At 42.6% G+C, this 21,670-nt stretch overlaps 4 non-coding genes across 4 annotated transcripts; 3 read left to right on the forward strand and 1 right to left on the reverse strand.

The window, feature by feature from the left end:
* Positions 1 to 1,606: 1,606 nt before the first annotated feature.
* On the forward strand, positions 1,607 to 1,697 carry TRNAY-GUA. Its single transcript is given in 2 exon segments — positions 1,607 to 1,643; positions 1,662 to 1,697. It is a non-coding gene; the product is annotated as a tRNA-Tyr (tRNA).
* Positions 1,698 to 4,606: 2,909 nt separating this feature from the next.
* On the reverse strand, positions 4,607 to 4,679 carry TRNAA-AGC. Its single transcript has one exon. It is a non-coding gene; the product is annotated as a tRNA-Ala (tRNA).
* A 5,403-nt stretch (positions 4,680 to 10,082) lies between these two features.
* TRNAY-GUA lies at positions 10,083 to 10,172 on the forward strand. The gene is given in 2 exon segments: positions 10,083 to 10,119; positions 10,137 to 10,172. It is a non-coding gene; the product is annotated as a tRNA-Tyr (tRNA).
* An 11,139-nt stretch (positions 10,173 to 21,311) lies between these two features.
* TRNAY-GUA lies at positions 21,312 to 21,400 on the forward strand. The gene is given in 2 exon segments: positions 21,312 to 21,348; positions 21,365 to 21,400. It is a non-coding gene; the product is annotated as a tRNA-Tyr (tRNA).
* Positions 21,401 to 21,670: the final 270 nt, after the last annotated feature.

Raw genomic sequence — 21,670 nt, forward strand, 5'->3', positions numbered from 1 at the left:
TTGGAGAGGAGATAAAACATTACATTTAATTCATCCAGACTCGCCCCACTCAAATAAATGTTTCATGGACTTGAGGAGATTAATGGCCAAGTTAAATGTGCTTTCAATTCTTGTTCAGAAAAGAAAAAAAAAAATCTGTGTGCCATAAAGGAGTGAACATTGGGCTCAATGGACTACTTGTACGAGAAGGATCATTTGCCCTGTGCACGTTGTATTACATGACAAGGTAATTATCTTTAATGGAACATGAAGAAGAATGAAACAGATTTCTTTTCCTTTTTCTTTCTTTCCTTTTTTTTTGTTTTTTTTTTTGTTTGTTTGTTTGTTTTTTTGTTTGTTTTTTTGAGAGGGAGTCTTGCTCTGTCCAGCAGCTGGAGTGCAATGGCAACATTTCTGCTCACTGCAACCTCTGCCTCCTGGGTTCCAGCGATTCCCCTGCCTCAGCCTCCCGAGTAGCTGGGATTACAGGCGACCACCACCATGCCCGGCTGATTTTTGTAGTTTTAACAGAGACGGGAGTTTCTCCATTTTGGCCAGGTTGGTCTGGAACTCCTGACCTCAAGTGATCTCCCCATCTCGGCCTGCCAAAGTCCTGGGATTACAGAGGTGAGTCAACATGCCAGGCCATAATGAAACAGATTTCCGATGCCAGATTCCACAAGTGGATTTCTTCGTTAATGAGGGAGGATAATTGCTATTCTGAGCTTCAGAGTCATAGAAAACTAGACAAGAACCTTACACTTTGCAAAACTAATATTTGAAATGATATTACCCTGTGTTAAAGTTGATTATTTAAAAACGTATCATTTTAGCACCCCCATGGATAGGTTTCTGCTGAGTTAAGAATTAATGTGATGGCCAGCTGCTGTGGGCTCACGCCTATGATGCTAGGATTTTGGGAGGCCAAAGCGGACGGATCACTTGAGGCCAAGAGTTCGAGACCAGATTGGCCAACATGGCAAAATCACATCTCTACTAAAAATACAAAAATTAGCCAGGCGTGGTGGCTTGCGCTTGTAATCCCAGCTGTTCGGAGACTGAGGCGGGAGAACGGGAGAATCGCTTGAACCTGGGAAGCGGAGGTTGCAGTGAGCCGATATCGCGCCACCGCACTCCGGTCCGGGCGACAGAGCGAGACTGTGTCTCAAAAAAAAAAAAAAAAAAAAAAAAAAAAAAAAAATAGTATGCTTTCGAAATTGCGTTATTTAGCCTGCTCTTCTTTCTCCTCCTCCTGTCAATTATCTCAATAAAATCTCATTAAAATTGCAGTGTTAAAATGTTTCAAATTCTATTTTTAGGTAGAGATTAAAATTGGTTATATAATGCATTCATCACAACAGAAGATGGTCATTGCTAAATTCTTATCAGTTCTTTGTGCCTCCTTAACATTTTATGTTTCTTTTTGTAAACTAGTGAGAGTGGTGCTCCTGTTTTCTCCCTGTTTCAGAGAAAAGGGCCTCTGAATATCAATCAATTCCGAAGGGGTACTGGATGTCAAAAGAATATCAACTGGATGTCAAATAGGTAAATAGGACGGCAAACGGCCACGATTGCCCAACCTCGCGCAGAGATGGCATCCCCAGCAGAGAGAGAAAGTTATGTGAATCCTTCGATAGCTCAGTTGGTAGAGCGGAGGACTGTAGTTGGATATTTCCGTAGACATCCTTAGGTCGCTGGTTCGAATCCGGCTCGAAGGAGTTCATTTTTTTTGCGTATAAGTTTTAAGATTCATTCTCAGAAATGAGTATTTCACTTATACATATCCTCGATGAGAATCTATTATAAAACTATTTTGGATGTGCAATGAATCTCTTTAATTTTTTATTATTCTCCGTAATAATTTTTAACACGCGCCATCAAGACTTCATCCCTTTAATTCATATAATCCAACTCTCTTAGAAGTCCTGGGCACTGAGGAAGTGAATCAGACACTGGTCCACTGGGCTAGAGATCCATAGAGGCCTCTCCACCCCTTAACCCCGGATCCACAGCCTGGGGAAAGGAGCGGCTGGTGGGAATTACTCGGAGCAACTGGTAATTGGTGGGGCACGCGCGTCCCCTGGTGTTCAAAGTTCTGAATCGTTGAGAGTTACATGCCGAACCACTAGCGTCTGAACCCTACACATCTGAAGCCGGGATGACATTCAAGGAGTCTATTCGCCCTTCTCCTTTTAATTGTCAAGGTGGTGGCTTTCGACCCTAGCTGAGAATATGTGGTAGATATTAGAATCACCTGGGGAGATTTTACAAAGCATCTATGCTTGGGTTTCTTTGGAGGTAAGATTCAGGTATTGTAGTTTCAAAAGCTCACCAGGTGACTTTCATGTACTGCAAGTTTTGAAAAACACTGGTAGAAGCGAATTATTTTAGAAGAAAATAATACATACGGGAAAAAATGGACAGGATTTCCTACCCACATAGGGAATTAGCTCACGAAGTAGAGATCTGGCATAACAGTGGTACATATTTGGTAATTTTGTGCCAATCTTATTACAATATATTAATCCCACTGTACCCCTTTGTGTCTGAAAATGTGATCCCAGGTACCTATGGTAGAGTTCTTAATGACAAATATCTTTGTCTAGATCAAAGTAAGGAAGCGTTTTCTGAGGAATTTGTGCCTGGCAATTTCTTGTACGTGCCTTCCCATGTTTCCAAACTTTTATTTTTTATGAAAATAATTCTCAAACTTGGATATGTATCAGAACCACGTGGAAAACTAATAAAAAAACACAGAAGCCCAGGCTTATTGAATTAGGGTGGTGGTTGGAGAGCCCTGCCCAAAACGCATTGGAAGCCACTCCTATCAACGGCTGGAGATGGATCTAAACTGATAGCTCCCCATGAACTTGCTTTTTGAAAGCTGGTTGGGGGCAAAAGAAAAATGGCCTTTTGTTTGTTTTTTGAGAGGGAGTCTCCCTCTGTCGCCCAGCCTGGAATGCAGTGGCTCCATCTCAGTTCACTGCAAGCTCCGCCTTCCGGGTTCAAGAGATTGTCCCGCCTCAGTCTCTCGAGTAGCTAGGATTACAGGCGTCCGCCACCACGCCGGGCTAATTTTTGTGTTTTTAGTAGAAACGGGGTTTCACCATGTTGGCCAGGCTGGTCTGGAACTCCTGACCTGAGGTGATCCACCCGCCTCGTCCTCCCAAAGTGCTAGAATTACAGGCGCGAGCCACCGCACCCAGCCAGAAAACAAAACAAAACAAAAAATAGGTATTTTGAAAGGTAATGTTTGAGCCTTGAATGCGACATTTATTAAATAGTCCTGAACTAAGCTTCTTGCCAAGGCACAATAGATTTTGGTCCAGATAGATTCTCTGTCACAATTCTCCCATATGCCAGCACTAGGAACAGCAGAAGACCCCCCACCACCCTCCGTCAAGTTATAGCAAGATGACTTCAGAAGAGGAAGAGTGAATGTCAAAACAAAACAAAACAAAACAAAAACCCTCAAACATACCTACATATGCTTTGGCCCTCCCTCATTTTATTTTATTTGTTTATTTTTTTTGAGACGGAGTCTCGCTCTGTCGCCCAGGCTGGAGTGCAGTGGCGCGATCTCAGCTCACTGCAACCTCTGCCTTCCGGTTTCAAGGCATTCTCCTGGCTCAGCCTCCCGAGTAGCTGGGATTACAGGCATGCGCCACCACGCCCGGCTAATTTTTGTTGGGATTTATGCACCACCAAGCCCGGCTAATTTTTGTATTTTTAGTAAAGACGGGGTTTCACAATGTTGCCAGGCTGGTCTCGAACTCCTGACCTCTGGATCATCCTGTCTCGGCCTCCCAAAGTGTTGGGATTACAGATGTGAGCCACCACGCCCCGCCCATCCATTTTATTGAGATAATGGGAGTGCATTTGTTACAGTTGTAACAACTTGAGGTGGTCCTCAATAGGTCGGACATGTAGGAAATAGATTCTAAGAATAAAAATGTAATTTTAAAAATCTTTTAAAATTTGTAATACAGGGCCAGGCGCGGTGGCCCACGCCTGTAATCCCAGCCCTGTGGGAGGCCAAGGCGGGTGGATCACTAGAGGTTAGGAGTTCAAGACCAGCCTGGCCAACATGGTGAAACCCCGTATCTACTAAAAATATTCCGGGTGTGGTGGCTCACAGCTGTAATCCCAGCTACTCCGGAGGCTGAGGCACAAGAATCGCTTGAACCCGGGAAGCGGAGGTTGCAGTGAGCCGAGATCGTGCCACTGCACTCCAGACTGGGCGACAGAGTAAGTGTCTCAAAAAAAAAAAAAAAAAAAAAGGAAAAGAAAAAGAAAAAGAAAAGAAAAAAATTTGTAATATGTCCTCAGTCTGTAATACATAAATGTAATACATAAATGATCGAAGTGCATAATAGATTTGCCAATGCACCTGGCAGAGATCAACGTTCAGAACTGAAAACCGTGAGAGAAATTCCAAAGAACCCAACTCTGTCTAGGATAGAACAGTCCGAGGACTAGATGGCGAGGGAATCTTGAGCTTGAAGGAAAGGCCACCCCCATTATGATATGGGAGTGTGTTGTTAGCTGTTTATGAGTCAGCAAGATATTCATGGAAAGATAGGAGTAAAGGCCAAAGGGTAAGGTGTGAGAGGAAACTACATAAAACTGGAGAATGCGGGCATCGATCCCGCTACCTCTCGCATGCTAAGCGAGCGCTCTACCATTTGAGCTAATTCCCCTCGCGGAAAAGTATGTTTTACATCCTTTACCCTCTTTGATATCTGGAAGTAATTCAGGACTCACTGCTATTTCAATTGACTTTTGTCATTAGCCAATAGGAAAAAAATGAAGAACTGTGTATCAATGGTGACTAAAGAGCCTCAGCATGACTTCCGCCCCTCAGCGCCATCTATAATCTGTTTTACCATGTCTGATCCCGTCGGGAGGAGACCACGGAGTGCAGGTGAACCAGGGAGTCAGGGTCCTTAGAAACAGCTGTCTTGGGGATCCGGGAAGAGGTTAACACTGGAATCACATCTACGGAAACCGGGAACTGGAAGCAAATTGAGGATGCAGCCAGAAGGGAAAATCAAGTTTTTCAAGCAATGAGGTTCGGCCTTGGCCTAACCAATAGTTTCTACCACTCTCCGCACCCCTAAAATTTTCATCTATTCATCTGGTTCCAGAAACAGATTATCCAGCGTCTTTATAGATCTACGAATGTCCCTTAAAGTCGGGAGCGGTTGTTCACGCCTGTAATCCGAGCACTTTGGGAGGCCGAGGCGGGTGGATCACTTGAGATGAGGAGTTTGAGACCAGCCTGCCAATATGGTGAAATCCCCGTCTCCACTAAAAACACAAAAAATTAGCCGGGCGTGGTGGCGCACGCCTGTAATCCCAGCTGCTCGGGAGGCTGAAGCAGGAGAATCGCTTGAACCCAGGAGGCAGAGCTTGCAATAAGCTGCGTTCGCACCACTGCATTCCAGCCTGGGCGACAGAGTAGTAAGACTCCCTCTCAAAAAGAAAAAGAAAAAAAATCCACTTTTTGTTTGGCTTTGTCACCGCCAGAGGACCTGTGGCCACGAGGGGGCGTGCGTCCCCTTTGATTTCTCTATTCTGGTTTCTGTAGTCCTGATTTCGATCAAGGGGTGTACAAATTATTTTTCTGAGGTAAATATTAGCAAGAGAAGCGAATATACTTATGGCTGCAGACTTAGAGGCAGAGTGTTTGCACAAAGACAAATGCTTTAGTTGCCACTTTTTCTTCTGGGCCTACTGAGTACCAGGTACTGTGCCAGGTGCTAGGTGCTAGGTACTGTTCAGCAGAAGCTAGTTGAGAAAAGGAGGATCCGTTGGGCATTGTTAGAGGCCCATCACTCTCAGAAAAGCCATACGAAAGCTGTCACCCAATATCTGCACCTTCAACTGCTTCTTTTCCAGAAATTCCATCATTAGAAACTTCCTTTTTTTATTTTCTAGTCTCAATGGAATTGGGGCAAGATGCTAAAAATTGAAAATGGAGAAGACAAAATGTCTTATTTAAGAAAGTGACTGGCCGGGCGCGGTGGCTCAAGCCTGTAATCCCAGCACTTTGGGAGGCCGAGGCGGGTGGATCACAAGGTCAGGAGATCGAGACTATCCCGGCTAACATGGTGAAACCCCGTCTCTACTAAAAATACAAAAAACTAGCCGGGCGCGGTAGCGGGCGCCTGTAGTCCCAGCTACTTGGGAGGCTGAGGCGGGAGAATGGCGTGAACCCGGGGGGCGGAGCTTGCAGTGAGCCGAGATCGCGCCACTGCACTCCAGCCTGGGAGACACAGTGAGACTCCGTCTCAAAAAAAAAAAAAAAGTGACTATGCTGCTCAGGACATAATAGGTCTTTTAAAGACCTTAAGACAACCTTTAGTACTTGCTCTTCTCTTTTGCTTTTTCATTGCAATCATGGCTGACAAAAAGTGGATAACTCTGTGGGAAGAAGACCTCCCAATTTCCTGTCCCCACCATTTTAGACAAGAGAGTTAAAAACTCAGATATTAGACAGGCGCAGTGGCTCACTCCTGTAATCCTAGCTCTTTGGGAGGCGGCTGGATCATTTGAGGTCAGGAGTTCGAGACCAGCCTGAGACCAACATGGCGAAACTCTGTCTCTACTAAAAATACAAAAATCAGCTGTGGGCCGTGGTGGGTGCCTGTAATCTCAGCTACTTGGGAGGCTGATGCAGGAGAATCGCTTGAACCTGAGAGGCAGAGGTTGCAGTGAGCAGAGATTGCACCACTGCCCTCCAGCCTGGGCGACAGAGAGAGACTCTCTCAATAAACAAACAAAAAACCAGATATTCTAAGTGTGTGTAGAAACCCACCATTCATCTCAGAACTTGGCTCAAAGTCAGCCTTGCTTTGAGGTTCACACCACCTAGGTGCTTTCTCCTTCCACCCTGGACAGAATTTATCCAGTCAGTTTGGCCTCCCCTTACTCTTTTCTGTTTATTTTCTATGACTCTGTTAGCAGCGCAGGCGTGGAAATGAGGTGAAAGAAAATTAGCCCAATCCCATAGTTCAGATCCATGGGTTGTGTGTTGGCAGGACTGCAAACTGGGAGCAATTGGTTTGCCTAGGGCTTTTGAATTGGGAGTTCTGGTTTCCAGCAACATTGGATTAGGTATCAAATTTTACAACTTCTAGCTTCCACAGAAGTAAATTAAGGTCAAGAAACCCCATCTCTACAAAAAGTACAAAAATTAGCTGGGCTTGGTAGCATGTGCCTGTAGTAGTCCCAGCTACTAGGGAAGCTGAGGTGGGAGGATCACTTGAGGAGGGTGAAGTTGCAGAACTGTGATCATGCCTCTGCACTCCAGCCTATGCGACAGAGTGACAGACTGAGACGCTTTCTCAAAAAAAAAAAAAAAAAAAGAATATCTTAAAGTTCACATGGAAGTTTTAACAGTTGTTAGCAGTAGTTAAACTATTGACTCTCAACTCCACACCCACTGCTATGGACTGAATTGTGTTTCCTTAAAATTCTGTGTTGAATCCTGAACCTTTAAAGTGACTTAGTTGGAGTAAGGAAGTAGTTTAGGTTAAATAAGGTCATAGGGATGGGCCTTGATCCCTAAGATTAGTTTCCTTATAAGAGGAGACAGGGTACTCAAACCATGTGAAGACACAGCAATAAGATGTCCATCTGCAAGCCAGGAAGTGAGCCCTTACCAAGAACCAAATCAGTTAGCAACTTAATCTTGGACTTCCCAGTCTCCAGAACTGTGAGAAAATAAATTTCTGTTGTTTTAAGCCACCTAGTCTGTGGTATTTTTGTCATAGCAGCCTGCTAGAGTTTGAATGTCTGTGTCCTTCCAAAATTCATTATACTGAAATCTAAGACCCAATATGATAGTGTTAAGATGTGGGGACTTTAGGAAGCCATTTGGCCATCAGAGCTATGCCATTTCTTTTTTGTGGGGGGGCCTTCTCTTTCTTCTGCCATTTGAGAACACAATGTTTCTTCCTTTTGCCCTCCATTTCTTCTGCCATGTGAGGACACAAACATAGGTGCTATCTTGGAAGCAGAAAGCAGGTCTCACCAGACACTGAATCTGCTGGTACCTTGATCTTGGATTTCCCAGCCTCCAGAACCGTGAGCAATACATTTCTACATTTTTTTTTTTTTTTTTGAGATGGAGTCTCGCTCTGTCACCCAGGCTGGAGTGCAGTGGTGCAACCTCGGCTCACTGCAGCCTCTGCCTCCCGGTGTCTCCTGCCTTAGCCTGCCCAGTAGCTGGGACTATAGGTGTGAGCCACCATACCCAGCTAATTTTTGTATTTTTAGTAGAGATGGGTTTTCACCACGTTGGCCAGGCTGGTTTTGAACTTCTGACCTCAAGTGATCCACCCACCATGGCCTCCTAAAGTGCTAGGATTACAGTTGTGAACCAGAGCACCTGGCCTCCACTCTTTATAAATTACCCAGTCTCAGGTATTTTGACACGCAGAACAAATGGATTCATCATACCGAATACTTCCAGTGTTCTGAAAAAACTGCGTTAAAACCGATTGTAGTTTAAAAAATGAGTATCAATATAATTAAAACTGAGTCTCCTTAATGCAACAAGACTTGAAGACCCAGAAACTTTCAGGACACATATTTAGGAATTCTAGAGAATGAAAAGCTGTGTGTCCTTCGATAGCTCGGTTGGTGGAGTGGAGGACTGTAGGTTCCTTTAAACTTAAGGCATCCTTAGGCCCCTGGTTCGAATCCAGCTCGGAGGATGTCAGTTTCTGAACTACAGGCTAATTAACGAACTTTACGAAAATAAGGCTCTAGACGGGAAAACGTATTAAGCTGCTCTTTAATCCCTTCTTTAATCCCCTTTGTGATACAGGAAGTAAGACTCTTAATCACATTGCAGTTTTACCACTTGACCCTATGGGTAAGCTTTGCCAAAAGGGAGGCTACAGACTCCAAGGCTGGAGGTGAGAAAGTGAACTTGTTTTCTTTCTGGGGCCTTCCTGTTTCTCTAGGTGTCACCCCAGTAACCCTAACAGAGACAACAACTTTGTAGCAGCCCCGTCTCGAAATTTCACTTCTTATTGGCATCTCTGTAGCTTTTCCGCGTGGTGTCCAAGGTACAGATAGGATACACAATAATGTCAAGAGAAGCTGTCCACATCCTAGGATCACTCCTCTCTAGCTGCTAGCTCTCTATTAGGTTAGAAACATTGAAAGTTATCATCTACTATTTTCTTAGTTACTCATGCAAGGGACTTAATTACGGAGTTCAATATCAACTGTATGCTATTAATATTTCTGACAAGAGGCACTGGCAGTTGCCACTTGAAGAAAAACTTGGGATTTTTCCTTTTAAAGCCTTTTCTTGCGAGATAGATTTCTGCCTTAGATATAAGGAAGCTGAGCAGACAACAATCTACACAGAACCTCTCTCTATGTTGGACAATTTGCTTTGAAAAAGGAATATTTATATTTCCATGTAAAGTTTTCAAGAGTTTTTGCTTCATTTTAACTGCTCCACCATGGTTATGTAATATACACTCAAATTTACACAAACACGCACAGACGACACTTCCACGTTTCAACACTACAGTTATGAATGTACACAATTTATCATTTGACTTTCAGAAAGGAGAACTGCAAGGATACCGGAATGCTTTGTTCACAACCCTGGGATCCTCATCAACCCAGTTGTCTGTATTTAGGGCAACCATAGCATTTATCAAGCAAATCCAGACACTTTTAAGAGAGAAAGGAGGAGTTAATCACACAAAACAGCAGGACAGAGGGCGTAATCTGGGAGATTGTGTATATCTAGGGGAGGAGGACGGGGGATTCCAGTAAGGTTTTTGGTTTGAGCTATACCTAAAAATCCTAATGTTTTCAATATAAAACTCAATGCCTTTTACATATTTATAACCATGAAGCCAATTACCTAGATCATTACACAGAATGATTCCGGTGTCTGAGAATACTGCTTTAAAGCTGATGGTAGTTTAAAAAATTAATATTAATATAATTAAAACCTAGTCTCCTAAATGGAACAAGACTTGAAAACCTAAGAACTTCCAGGACGCACATTATTTTGGGGCTTCTAGAGAGCACAGAACTATGCGTCTAGAGAACGAAAAACTTTGTGTCCTTCGATAGCTCAGTTGGTAGAGCGGAGGACTGTAGGTTCTTTAAATCAAGGTATCCTTAGGTCGCTGGTTCGAATCCGGCTCGAAGGACGGTAGTTTTGACCTACGGGTGAATGATTCCAGACATACATGATCTTTACGAAAATAAAGATCTAGACAAAAATATGTATCAGACGGCTCCTTAGGCTCAACCTTGCGCGAGTAGACAATTTTTGGTTACATGCGTAAAATATTTTAGGAATAAACCAGAAACGTGGTAGCTTCACCAAAGGGCGCCTGCGTAGATGAAAAGCAGTGTTTCCAGGAAGTCTGAGGCTTCACTTTTTCCTTGTGAAATCTGTACCTCGCAACACTTCACCTCCACTCCCTCCCTGAGTCTCCTCCTGGCTCTTGGTTTCTTCATGCCATTCTTATTTCCCGCTACTGATCATGAAATGCAGTTTTTATTCCCACTTCCCCTCCCCAGCCCCGACCCGAGTTGACGTTCCACCAGCAAACCACAGCCAACGCCCGCAATGGAGTTCAGTTAAGAAGGCGCGTGGGAGGTGTGGGGAATGCCAGGAGCACCCTGGCCCCAAGGTTTTCATTTCAGTTTTTATTGGAGGTTAGAATATACGAAGACTTTTGGGGTCCTCTATCTTGTTACTTTTCTTCTTCTCTCCTTCTGTTTCTCTGTGTGTGGGGTTTTTTGTTGTTGTTGTTGTTGTTGTTATTTTAGACAATCTCGCTCTGTCGCCTAGGCTGAAGGACTCACTGGACTTCCTGGGCTCAAATGATCCTCCCACCTCAGACTCCCGAGTAGCTGGGACTACAGGCTCGAGTCACCACCCCTAGCTATTTTTGGAGAGAGGAGGGGTGTGGTCGGAGAGTCTCGCTTTGTCGGCCAAACTAGTCTCGAACTGCTGGATTCAAGCGATCCGTCCGCCTCGGCCTCCCACAGTGCTGGGATTACATGAATGAGCCACCGTGCCTGGCCAATACTTTTTTATTCTTCCGGCACAGAAAATGAAGAATAAAATTTGAGAACTTTTTATTTTTAAATTTTTGGTTCAGGGGCTACATAGGCAGATTTGTTACGTGACTAAATTGCGTGTCGCTCGGTTTTGGTGTACGAACGCCCCCATCACCAAGGTAGTAATCATAGTACCCGATAGTTTTTCAACCCTCATCCTCCTTCCATCCTCCTGCCTCTAGTAGTTCCCAGGGTCTATTGTTCTCACCTTTGTGTCCATGTGTACTCAGTGTTTAGCTCCCTACTTATAAGTGAGAGAACATGAGGTATTTGGTTTTATGTTCCTGAGTTAATCCACTTAAACAATAGTGGCCTCCAGCTGCACCCATGTTGCTGCAAAGGACGTGATTTTGTACTTTTTCATGGCTGTGTAGTATTCCATGGTGTATATGTATCACGTTTTCTTTATTCCATCCTTAGTGGGTATGTAGGTTGATTCCATGTCTTGGCTATTGTGAATAGTGCTGCAACAAACATACTTATGCATGTGTCTTTTTGGTAGAATGATTTATTTTCCTTTGTGTATATACTCAGTAGTGGGACTGATGAGTCAAATGGTAATTCTAAGTTATTCGGGAAATTTCCAAACTGCTTTGCCCAGTAGCTGAATTAATTTACATTCCCACTGTTAGTGGGAATGTAAGCATTCCCTTTTCTCTGCCACCTTGCCATACATCTATTATTTTTGATGTTTTAATAACAGCCATTCTGACTGATGTGAAATGGTATCTCATTGAGGTTTGATTTGTGTTTCTCTAATTAGTGATGTTGAACATTTTTTATATATTTGTTGGCTGCATGTATGTCTTCTTTTGAAAAGTGTCTGTTCATGTCTCTTGCCCATTTTTTATTGGAGTTATTTGTTTTTTGCTCATGGAATTATTTAAGTTCCTTATGAATCCTTAGCATTAGAGCTATGTCGGATGCATAATTTGTGAATATTTTCTTCATTCTGTAGAATGTCTATTTACTCTGTTGACAGTTTTTTTGTTTGTTTGTTTTGTTTTGTTTGTTTTGACACAAGAGTCTCACTCTGTAGCCCAGGCTGGAGTGCAGTGGTGTGATCTCAGCACATCACAATTTTGGCCTTCCATATTCAAGTGATTCTCATGCCTCTGCCTCCTGAGTAGCTGGGACTACAGGTGTGTGCCACCATGCCTGGCTGATTTTTGTATTTTTAGTAGAGATGGGATTTCACCATATTGGCCAGGCTGGTTTCCAACTCCTAGCCTCAAGTAATCCACATGCTTCCACTTCCCAAAGTGTTAGGATTACAGATATGAGTGAGTGAACCAGGCCCCTTGATAGTTTCTTTTGCTGGGCAGAAGTTCAATTACATTCCCCTTAACAATTTTGGTTTTTGTTGCAAATGCTGTTGGAGACTTAGTCAGAAATTACTTGCCAAGGCTGATGTCCAGAATGGTATTTCATAAGTTTTCTTCTAGAATTTTTATAGTTTGACGTCTTACATTTAAATCTTGAGTTAATTTTTGTATATGGTGGAAGGTATGGGTCCAGTTTCAATCTTCTGCACATGGTTAGCCAGTTATTCCAGCACCATTTATTGAACACAGTCCATTCTCCATTGCTTGTTATTTTGTCAGCTTTGTCAAAGATCAGATGGTTATAGTTGTGGGACTTTATGTCTGGGTTCTCTATCCTGTTCCATAGGTTTATGTGTCTGTTTTTGTACCAGTACGATGCTGTTTTGGTTACCTGTAGCTTTGCAGTATAGTTTGAAGATGAGTAGTGTGATTCCTCTGGCTTTGTTCTTTTTGCTTAGTTTGCTTTGGCTATTTGGACTCTTTTTTATTTCATATGATTTTATTTTATTTATTTATTTGGAGATGGAGTCTCGCTCTGTCACCCAGGCTGGAGTGCAGTGGCATGATCTTGGCTCACTGAAATCTCCGCTTCCCGGGTTCAAGCGATTCTTGTGCCTCAGCCTCAGGAGTAGCTGGGATTACAGCTGTGAGCCACCACACCCGGAATATTTTTAGTAGATAACGGGGTTTCACCATGTTGGCCAGGCTGGTCTTGAACTCCTAATCTCTAGTGATCACTCGCCTCAGCCTCCCACAGGGCTGGGATTATAGGCGTGGGCCACCACACCTGGCCCTGTATTACAAATTTTAAAAGATTTTTTAAATTACATTTTTATTCTTAGAATCTATTTCCTCAGTCTCCCTAGTAGCTGGGATTACAGGCATGAACCACCACACCCAGCTGTTTTTTGTGTTTTTAGTAGGGATAGGGTTTCTCCATGTTGGTCAGGCTGGTCTCAAACTCCTGACCTCAGATGATTCGCCTGCCTTGGCCTCCCAAAGTGTTGGAATTACAGGCGTGAGCCACCATGCCTGGCTTGGATGCTTTTTATTTCTTTCTCTCGCCTTATTGCTCTGGCTAGGACTTCGAGGACTTTTTTCTTTATTCTGAGGGCAATAGTTAGGCTTTACAGCTGTTTATCAAATATAGTTACCCTCTTAGATTTGTTTTTTATAAAGCATCTAGTAGCACCATGAGAGTGGGGAATACTGTTGGAAAGAGGAAGGAAAAGGAGTTTGGGGGAAAGGGAGAGAGGTTATCTAAAAGGTTACATGAGAGATAGTGAAGGGTGATACTGATGTACTATGCTGGCAGCAGAAATGGAAACATTCATTTATAAACATTCTGGGTTTCTAAAAAGTGATTGTTACCACTCTCTTGCATAGTGGAAGATGCTTGTCTGAGTCCAGAGACTATTGTAGCCTCCCGAATAGAGGCTGTCAAGGAAGCAAAGGTCTGTCAAAAAGGGAGGTTCAGGATCAAGTGTGAATAGTGGATCTCTATTTGTATGCCAAGCTAATGGACAATTTACTTTGATTAAACAAGTTAGTAGAGGTACTGATTTTACAGATACTCTTACATAATCGTATTTGTCCTCCTGGGCACTAGATCCCATTCCATTCTCAAGGATGACACTCCAGCTGTTGTCCTGATTCTCATTCCTACATCATCTCCCCTACCCCTCACTTCCTGATATTTTATGTTCACGGCTGGCTTTATGCATATACAACCTGTGCAGCTGCACATGACTTTGTGTTCAGAAAGACCAGCTCTTGGTTTAATACTCTGTTGTTGCCATCTTGAGATTTATGATAATATAATCATTGAATTTGTGTTTTGAATGTGATGTCCAATAGGACAACGGAGCATTCACATGAACCGAGGAGACAGGTCAGGTGGCAGCCTCAATTCCTTGCCACCCTTTTCATATACAGCATTGGCAGTGCCCCATGAGCACAAAATTTGGGGGAACCATGATGCTAAGACTCAAAGCACATATAAACATGTTACCTCTGTGACTAAAAGAAGTGGAGGTGCTGACAGCCCCCAGAGGCCACAGTTTATGTTCAAACCAAAACTTGCTTAAGGGTGCAGAAAGAAGGCAATGGCAGGGTCTAAGGAACAGCCCATCATATCCTTGTTTATTGATGTTATATCCCTGCATAAGCTAATAACTTACACTGAAAATATTGACATAGGAGGAAATGGAAAGACAGGGCAACCCATAGTTCTTTTTCCTTTTAATCTTTCCTTATCAGTAAACCAAAGATAGTATTGGTAGAATATGTGTGAATTAATTAATGAGTTAGTTTTAGGCAGTGTTTCCACTGTTGGGGTAAGAACAAAATACATAGGCTTGTGTTGAGCTATTAAATATAAATTGTAGAATGTCAGTGATTCCAAATATGAATTAAATATCCTTGTATTTGCATTTAAAATTGGCATTGAACAACAAAGATTAACAGTAAAATTAATAATGTAAAAGTTAAGCTTTTACTTAGTTAGAATGATATTAAATAGCAAATAAAAGCACCATGATAAATCAAGAGAGAGACTGTGGAAAAAAGGAAAATGTTTTTATTTTAGTATATTTAATGAGACTCTCTTCCTGATGTTTTGTTTTGTTTTGTTTTGAGAGGGAGGGATGTGGGGGCAAGGAGGTCTCAATATGTTGCTCAGGCTGGACTTGAACTCCTGGGCTCCAGCGATCCTGCCTTAGCCTCTTGAGTAGCTGGGACTACAGGCACACACCACAGTGTCTGACATTTTCCAGATTTTTTTTTTTTTTTTTTTTTTTTTTTGAGACAGAGTCTCGCTGTCTCACCCAGGATGAAGTGTAGTGGTGCCATCTCGGCTCACTGCAACCTCTGCCTCCTGGGTTCAGGCGATTCTCCTGCCTCAGCCTCCAGAGGAGCTGGGATTATAGGCACCTGCCACCACACCTGGCTATTTTTATTTTTATTTTTTTTGTATTTTTAGTAGATACTGGGTTTCATCATATTGGACAGCCTGGTCTTGAACTCCTGACCTCTGGTGATCTGCCTGCCTCAGCGTCCCAAAGTGTTGGAATTACACTGCGACTGGCCGAAATTAACTGATGTTGAAATTAACTTTTCTTGACTCTTTAGCCACACCTGGCTAAATTTATTTTGTATTTTTAGTGGACACTGGGTTTCACCATGTTGGACAGGCTGGTCTTGAACTCCTGACCTCTGGTGATCTGCCTGCCTCAGCGTCGCAAAGTGTTGGAATTACACTGCAACTGGCCGAAATTAACTGATCTTGAAATTAACGTTTCTTGACTCTATCCGTTGATAGTGAAATAAACTTCTCCCTGATCTTTTCTTTTTTCTTTTTTTTTTTTTTTTTTGAGACGGAGTCTCGCTTGTCGCCCAGGCTGGAGTGCAGTGGCGCGATATCCGCTCACTGCAAGCCCCATCTCCCGGGTTCACGCCATTCTCCTGCCTCAGCCTCCCGAGGAGCTGGGACTACAGTACAGGCGCCCACCTCCACGCCCGGCTATATTTTTGTATTTTTGGATAGAGACGGGGTTTCACCGTGTTAGCCAGGATGGTCTCGATCTCCTGATATTGTGAGCTACCCGCCTTGGCCTCCCAAAGTGCTGGGATTACAGGTGTGAGCCACCGCGCCCGGCCTCCCTGATCTGGAAACAAACCTTTCTTTATTGTTTATCCTCTGGCAGCTACTGCTTCACACATCTTGAAAGAATGGTCCTCGGTCTTTCTTGTCTTTGCACTCAGTCTTTTCTTTTCTTTTCTCTTTTTTTTTTTTTTTTTGAGACAGGGTCTGGCTCTGTTACTCAGGCTGCACTGCAGTGGCATAATACCGGCTCACTGCAGCCTCAGCCTCCTCAGCTTAAGCTGTTCTCCCACTTCAACCTCCCAAGTAGCCAGGACTACAGGTGCGTGCCACCACACCTGTGGCTAATTTTTGTAGAGATAGGGTCTCTCCATGTTGCCCAGGCTGGTCTCCAACTCCTGGTCTCAAGCGAACCTCCCGACTTGGCCTCCCAAAGTGCTGGGATTACAGGCTTGAGCCACTGCATCCAGCCTGTCCTCTGTGTTAAACTTACTCCAATTTGTCTCTCATCTCTACATAAATGGCTCTTTTCAAAGTTCCCATGGACCTCACTGTTGCTAATCTAATGTTCAATTCTCTGCCTTCTCTTACATGGTTCATCAGTAGCAGCATTAGATTGGGACGCTCAATTCTTCTTGGTATATTTTCTTCATTTGGCTTCTGGGGTATCACACTCTCTTTGAGTTACTCCTTCCTCATTGAGAGCTTCTTCCTAGTCTTCTTTACTGGTTCTTCCTCTTCTCGCTGACTCCTTAATATTGTTTTTCTCCCCAGGCTTTAGTTCTTAGTCCTCTTCTGTTATCTGTTTACACCCAATTCTTTGAGAGTCTCCTCCAGGGTCATGAACTTAAGCCTGTTTCTGTGCAGATAACTCAGATTATTATATCTCCAGCCCAGAGAGTTTTGGCGGTTATGCATAAAGCTACTATAAATATTCACATAGTGTTATGGCAAATATATGTATAATTTCATTTTTAAAAACTGACAGTGTTTTTCAAGGTGGAACAGTTTTTATTCCCACCAGCAATATATGAGAATTTCAGTTATTTCACATCATCATCAGTACTTGGCACTGTTAATTTCTCACCTTTTTTTTTTTTTTTTTTAACTTTAGCCATTCTCTTAGGTGTGTAAAGTATCTCATTGTGGCTTTAATTTGCATCTCCCTAATGAATAGTGATGTTGAATATCTTTTTATGCTTATTGGCCATCAGTACAGCTTCTTTTGTAAAATATCTGTCCAAATCATTTGTCCATTTAAAAAAATGTATTGTCTGGTCTTATTATTGAGTTGCAAGAGTATGTTATATGTTCTGGTTACAAGTCCTTCATCAGGGAAGTGTTTTCCAAGTATCTTTTTCTAATCTGTGACTTGACTTTTTTTTTTTTTTTTTTCTTTTGGTAGAGACAGGATTTCGCTGTGTTGCCCAGGCTGATCTTGAACTCCTGGACTCAAGCGATCTGCCGGCCTCAGCCTTCCCAAGGGCTGGGATTACAGGCGTGAGCTACCATGCCTGGCCTGTCTTTTCTTTCTTTTTTTTTTTTTTTTTTTTTTGAGAGGGAGTCTCGCTCTGTCGCCCAGGCTGGAGTGCAGTGGCCGGATCTCAGCTCACTGCAAGCTCCGCCTCCCGGGTTCCCGCCATTCTCCTGCCTCAGCCTCCCGAGTAGCTGGGACTACAGGCGCCCACAACCGCGCCCGGCTAATTTTTTGTATTTTTAGTAGAGACGAGGTTTCACCGTGGTCTCGATCTCCTGACCTTGTGATCCGCCCGCCTCGGCCTCCCAAAGTGCTGGGATTACAGGCGTGAGCCACCGCGCCCGGCCCTGACTGTCTTTTCTTAACAGTATATTTTAAGGAACAGATTTTTTGTTAAACTGTGATGAAATTCAACTTATTTTTTCCTTTATGGTTTATGCTTTTATGTCCCATTTAAAATCTTTTTGCTTAACCTAAAGTCACAAAGAGTTTCTTCTACATTTTCTTCTAGAGGTTTTGTGTTCTAGTCCCTGCATTTAAGTCTTTGATTCATTTTGAATTAATGTTTGTACATTGTGTGATATAAGGATCTAAGTTCATTTATTTGCATATGGATATTCAGTTTTTGCAGAATCATTTTGCAAAGTTATCTTTTTCTTATAGAATTACCTTGGCACTTCTGTCAAAAATCAATTAATCATAATCATGTAAGTTTATCTCTAGACAGGGTCATGCTCTGTTGCCTAGGCTGGAGTGCAGTTCTTCCATCATAGCTTACTGCAGGTTGGAACTCCTGGGTTCAAGCCATTACAGGCATGACACCAGGCCTAGCCTCCCATGTTGTTTCTTCTTCTTTCTTCCTTCCTTCTTTCTTCTTCTCCTCCTCCTCCTCTTCCTCCTCCTTCTCTTTTCCTCCTTCTCCTCTCCTCCTCCTCCTCCTTCTCCTCCTCTCCCCTCCTCCTCCTTCTCCTTCTTCCTCTTCTTCTTTTTCTATTTTGGCCTTACTGAATCACCATGTTTCTTTTATACTTAATTTCTTCCCCTATCTTCTACCCCAGCAGCAACTATGGATATTTTCTGTCCCTATAGTTTTGCATTTGCAAGAATTTCATAGGAATACCATAGTATGTAGCCTTTTGTATCTGGCCTTTTAAATTCAGCATAATGCAGATGAGTTTCATCCCTGTTGTTACATTTACCAATAGTTTGTTCCTTTTTATTCCATAGGAATATCACAGTGGTCTGTAAGCTTCAAGAGAAGTTAAAACCATCTAGGTAGGACTCAATTCACAAGTTGAAAAGGTACTAAAGCAATAGAGAAGGTACAGGGTGAGATTGTAATCAAGTGATGATGATACATCTCCAAGAATTATTTCAGAGAGTTAGATTTATCCATAAACCCATTTTGAACTTGTGTCTGCAAGAGGGAATAGAATGGTCATTCTGACACCAGATTCTGTAAGAAGAGGAAGAAGGAAGTCTTCCCACAAAGTGATACAGATATCTAGTGCGGAAAGGTCCTAATTACTTGTTCTTGTATTCCCAGGAGGCAAATCTTGGGGATTATCAGGGGAAAGAGCATTTCAGGCAAATGAAATTCCAACTTCAACAGCCCTGAGGTGAGATTCTCATGCTAGGATTAGTTTATAGGTAAAGAAAATAATTGATGAGATTAGCAATTGGAGTTCTTCCTGATCAAAATCAACTCTATAGTACCATGTCACTGGGAGGTATGAGGCTCTGGGAGCTTGTGAGCATAGCAGTAACTGATGAGAAACATACTGAGCATTTTTTTTCAGTATGTTTGCTGCCCTCTGTGAAAATTAGTGAAGCTTTTATTCGAGAAACCATGCGAACTGAGATCCTGGGGTTTGGTGGTGAAATGGCAGGGTTGGTCAACTGCTTTTACATCTGGTGTCCAAGGCTCAGGTAAGTACACTTCATATGGGCAGAGACCATCTCATACAGAATCTGCTCATTTCTCTTCTCTGGCTTCTCGCATTTTCCCCTGCTAGGCTACATTATTGAAAAGGAATTTACCAGACCGTATATTCTTAGTTTCTCATGACAATGAATTGAATAACTGAATTACATATTAGTTATGTTGCTGCAGATATTTCCCACGGGAAACGCTGGAGAGGATCTTTTGGGGAAAAAAACATATTTTTGTCAAGATTACAATTATGGAGAACTTTAATAAGTGATGATCTTTCATAGATAAATTCACCAGAACTCCTTTCCATAAATTTCACAATTTATAATTTCCATATACTTTTAATAATTTTATAAAAAAGTCTCTCCAGACACCTTCCCATTTTTGCCATTGGTGTTCATTTCTGTCTTAGGCACCGGGAAGCTGAATACCATCATAGGCATTTATTAGCTAAGCATGACAGCATACCTGTGTGAAAACTGTCAGAATCAAAATGGAGTCACTATTGTTAAAACACACAAACACACAAACTAACTAAAAACGCTGATTAATAGAGCTGGAAAAGGCCATGCTTGATAACAAAAACTATCACAAAAGACTGCAAAAACCATAACCTTGCACAGGCCATCACAATCCTACAAAAAAAATACTTCTATAAGGACATCTGCCCCACAACTGCCTGTCCAACCTCGGACTAGCTTCCTCTCTACGATCCATCTTTGTAGCACATGATAATTACTTCAACACAGTTATATAATCCTTCTCATTTTATCCCTTAAAAATCTTTGTCGCTGGGCTCGGTGGCTCATGCCTGTAATCCCAGCACTTTAGGAGGCCGAGGTGGGTGGATCATGAGGTCAGGAGTTTGAGACCAGCCTGGCCAACATGGTGAAACCCCGTCTCTACTAAAAATACAAAAATTAGCCGGGTGTGGTGGCGGGCATCTGTAATTCTAGGTACTCGGGAGATTGAGGCAGGAGAATTGCTTGAACCCGGAAGGCGGAGGTTGCAGTGAGCCAAGATCGTTGCACTCCAGCCTGGGTGACAGAGCCAGACTCCAACTCAAAAACACCTTTTTCTTCTTTTACCTCCCTGAATATACATAGTTTCCTATGGCACTCGTTTTTTCTTTGCAATGCTCTATTCCCAAATAAACATCATTTTCTTTCAGAGAGCTTCTCTTTGTTATTTAGGTTGACACCTGTAAATAGAATGTCATATTTCTTTTTTAAATTGTGGGGGGAGGGAGAAGTGTTGTGTTTCATTTATTTGTCCCATTACAATTGTGCAATATCATATGAGCCGCTGAATTCCTAAACATAAGTACACACACAACGCACTTCCTGTCTCATGTTTTGTGTCTCGAACACAAATTACAAATTATACAAATTGTGCAATTTTCCTTGCCCTTCAGAAAGGAGAATCTCAATGTTTCCAAAATGAACTGGGCAGTAACTCCGCTTCAAGGTGGTAGGTCCCCCCTTTTCAACCCAGTTGTGTAAGATAAACTTGTCTTTATTATTCACTTCCTAAAGAGAAAGGAGGTGCTAAGCAGACAGCACAGCTGGACAACACGTGCAATAAGGGCAATGGTCCTATCTACTCTATCTAAGGGAGCAGTACACGGAATACTCGTGGGGGTTTTTTTTTTTCTGATTTTTTTTGGACCTATGTGAAATTTTAAATGTTCAAGGGAATTGTTCATACAATTGTATAGTCACTATCCCTACTCAGATGAGAACATTTTAGAACATTTTGGAACATTTCTAATATCCTCGAAACTTTCCTCACGTTTCCCTATATTTTCAAAATGAACAAGAATACAGGATAGTCAAAAGCAATAGGTAAATTCTGAAGTATCCAAATAACATGCAACAACATCCTTCGATAGCTCAGCTGGTAGAGCGGAGGACTGTAGGGGTTTGAATATAGTCATCCTTAGGTCGCTGGTTCGAGTCCGGCTCGGAGGAGTTCCCTTTTAAAAGGGTCTCTCCTGGGCCTGAAATAAAGAAACTTGAAGAACGCAGTGTGCAGCTTGCTATACATGAATTTGTAAGACGCTCAGAGAAGGAAAATAATCCACCTTTAAAATTGCTAACAAGGGTTGCTTCACGGACAGTCGAGTGAGACTCAATTTTCACCAAGTTGAGGAGGGATCATGAGGAATGTGGGGAACGGGATTTTGATATCCCTCCCCTCTTCAAAAAAGGAGCAGTGTACACCTGACAGAAAGTTCTCTT

This window comes from Papio anubis, chromosome 6 (genome assembly GCF_008728515.1).
Source record: "Papio anubis isolate 15944 chromosome 6, Panubis1.0, whole genome shotgun sequence".
NCBI classification, from domain to species: Eukaryota; Metazoa; Chordata; class Mammalia; order Primates; family Cercopithecidae; genus Papio; species Papio anubis.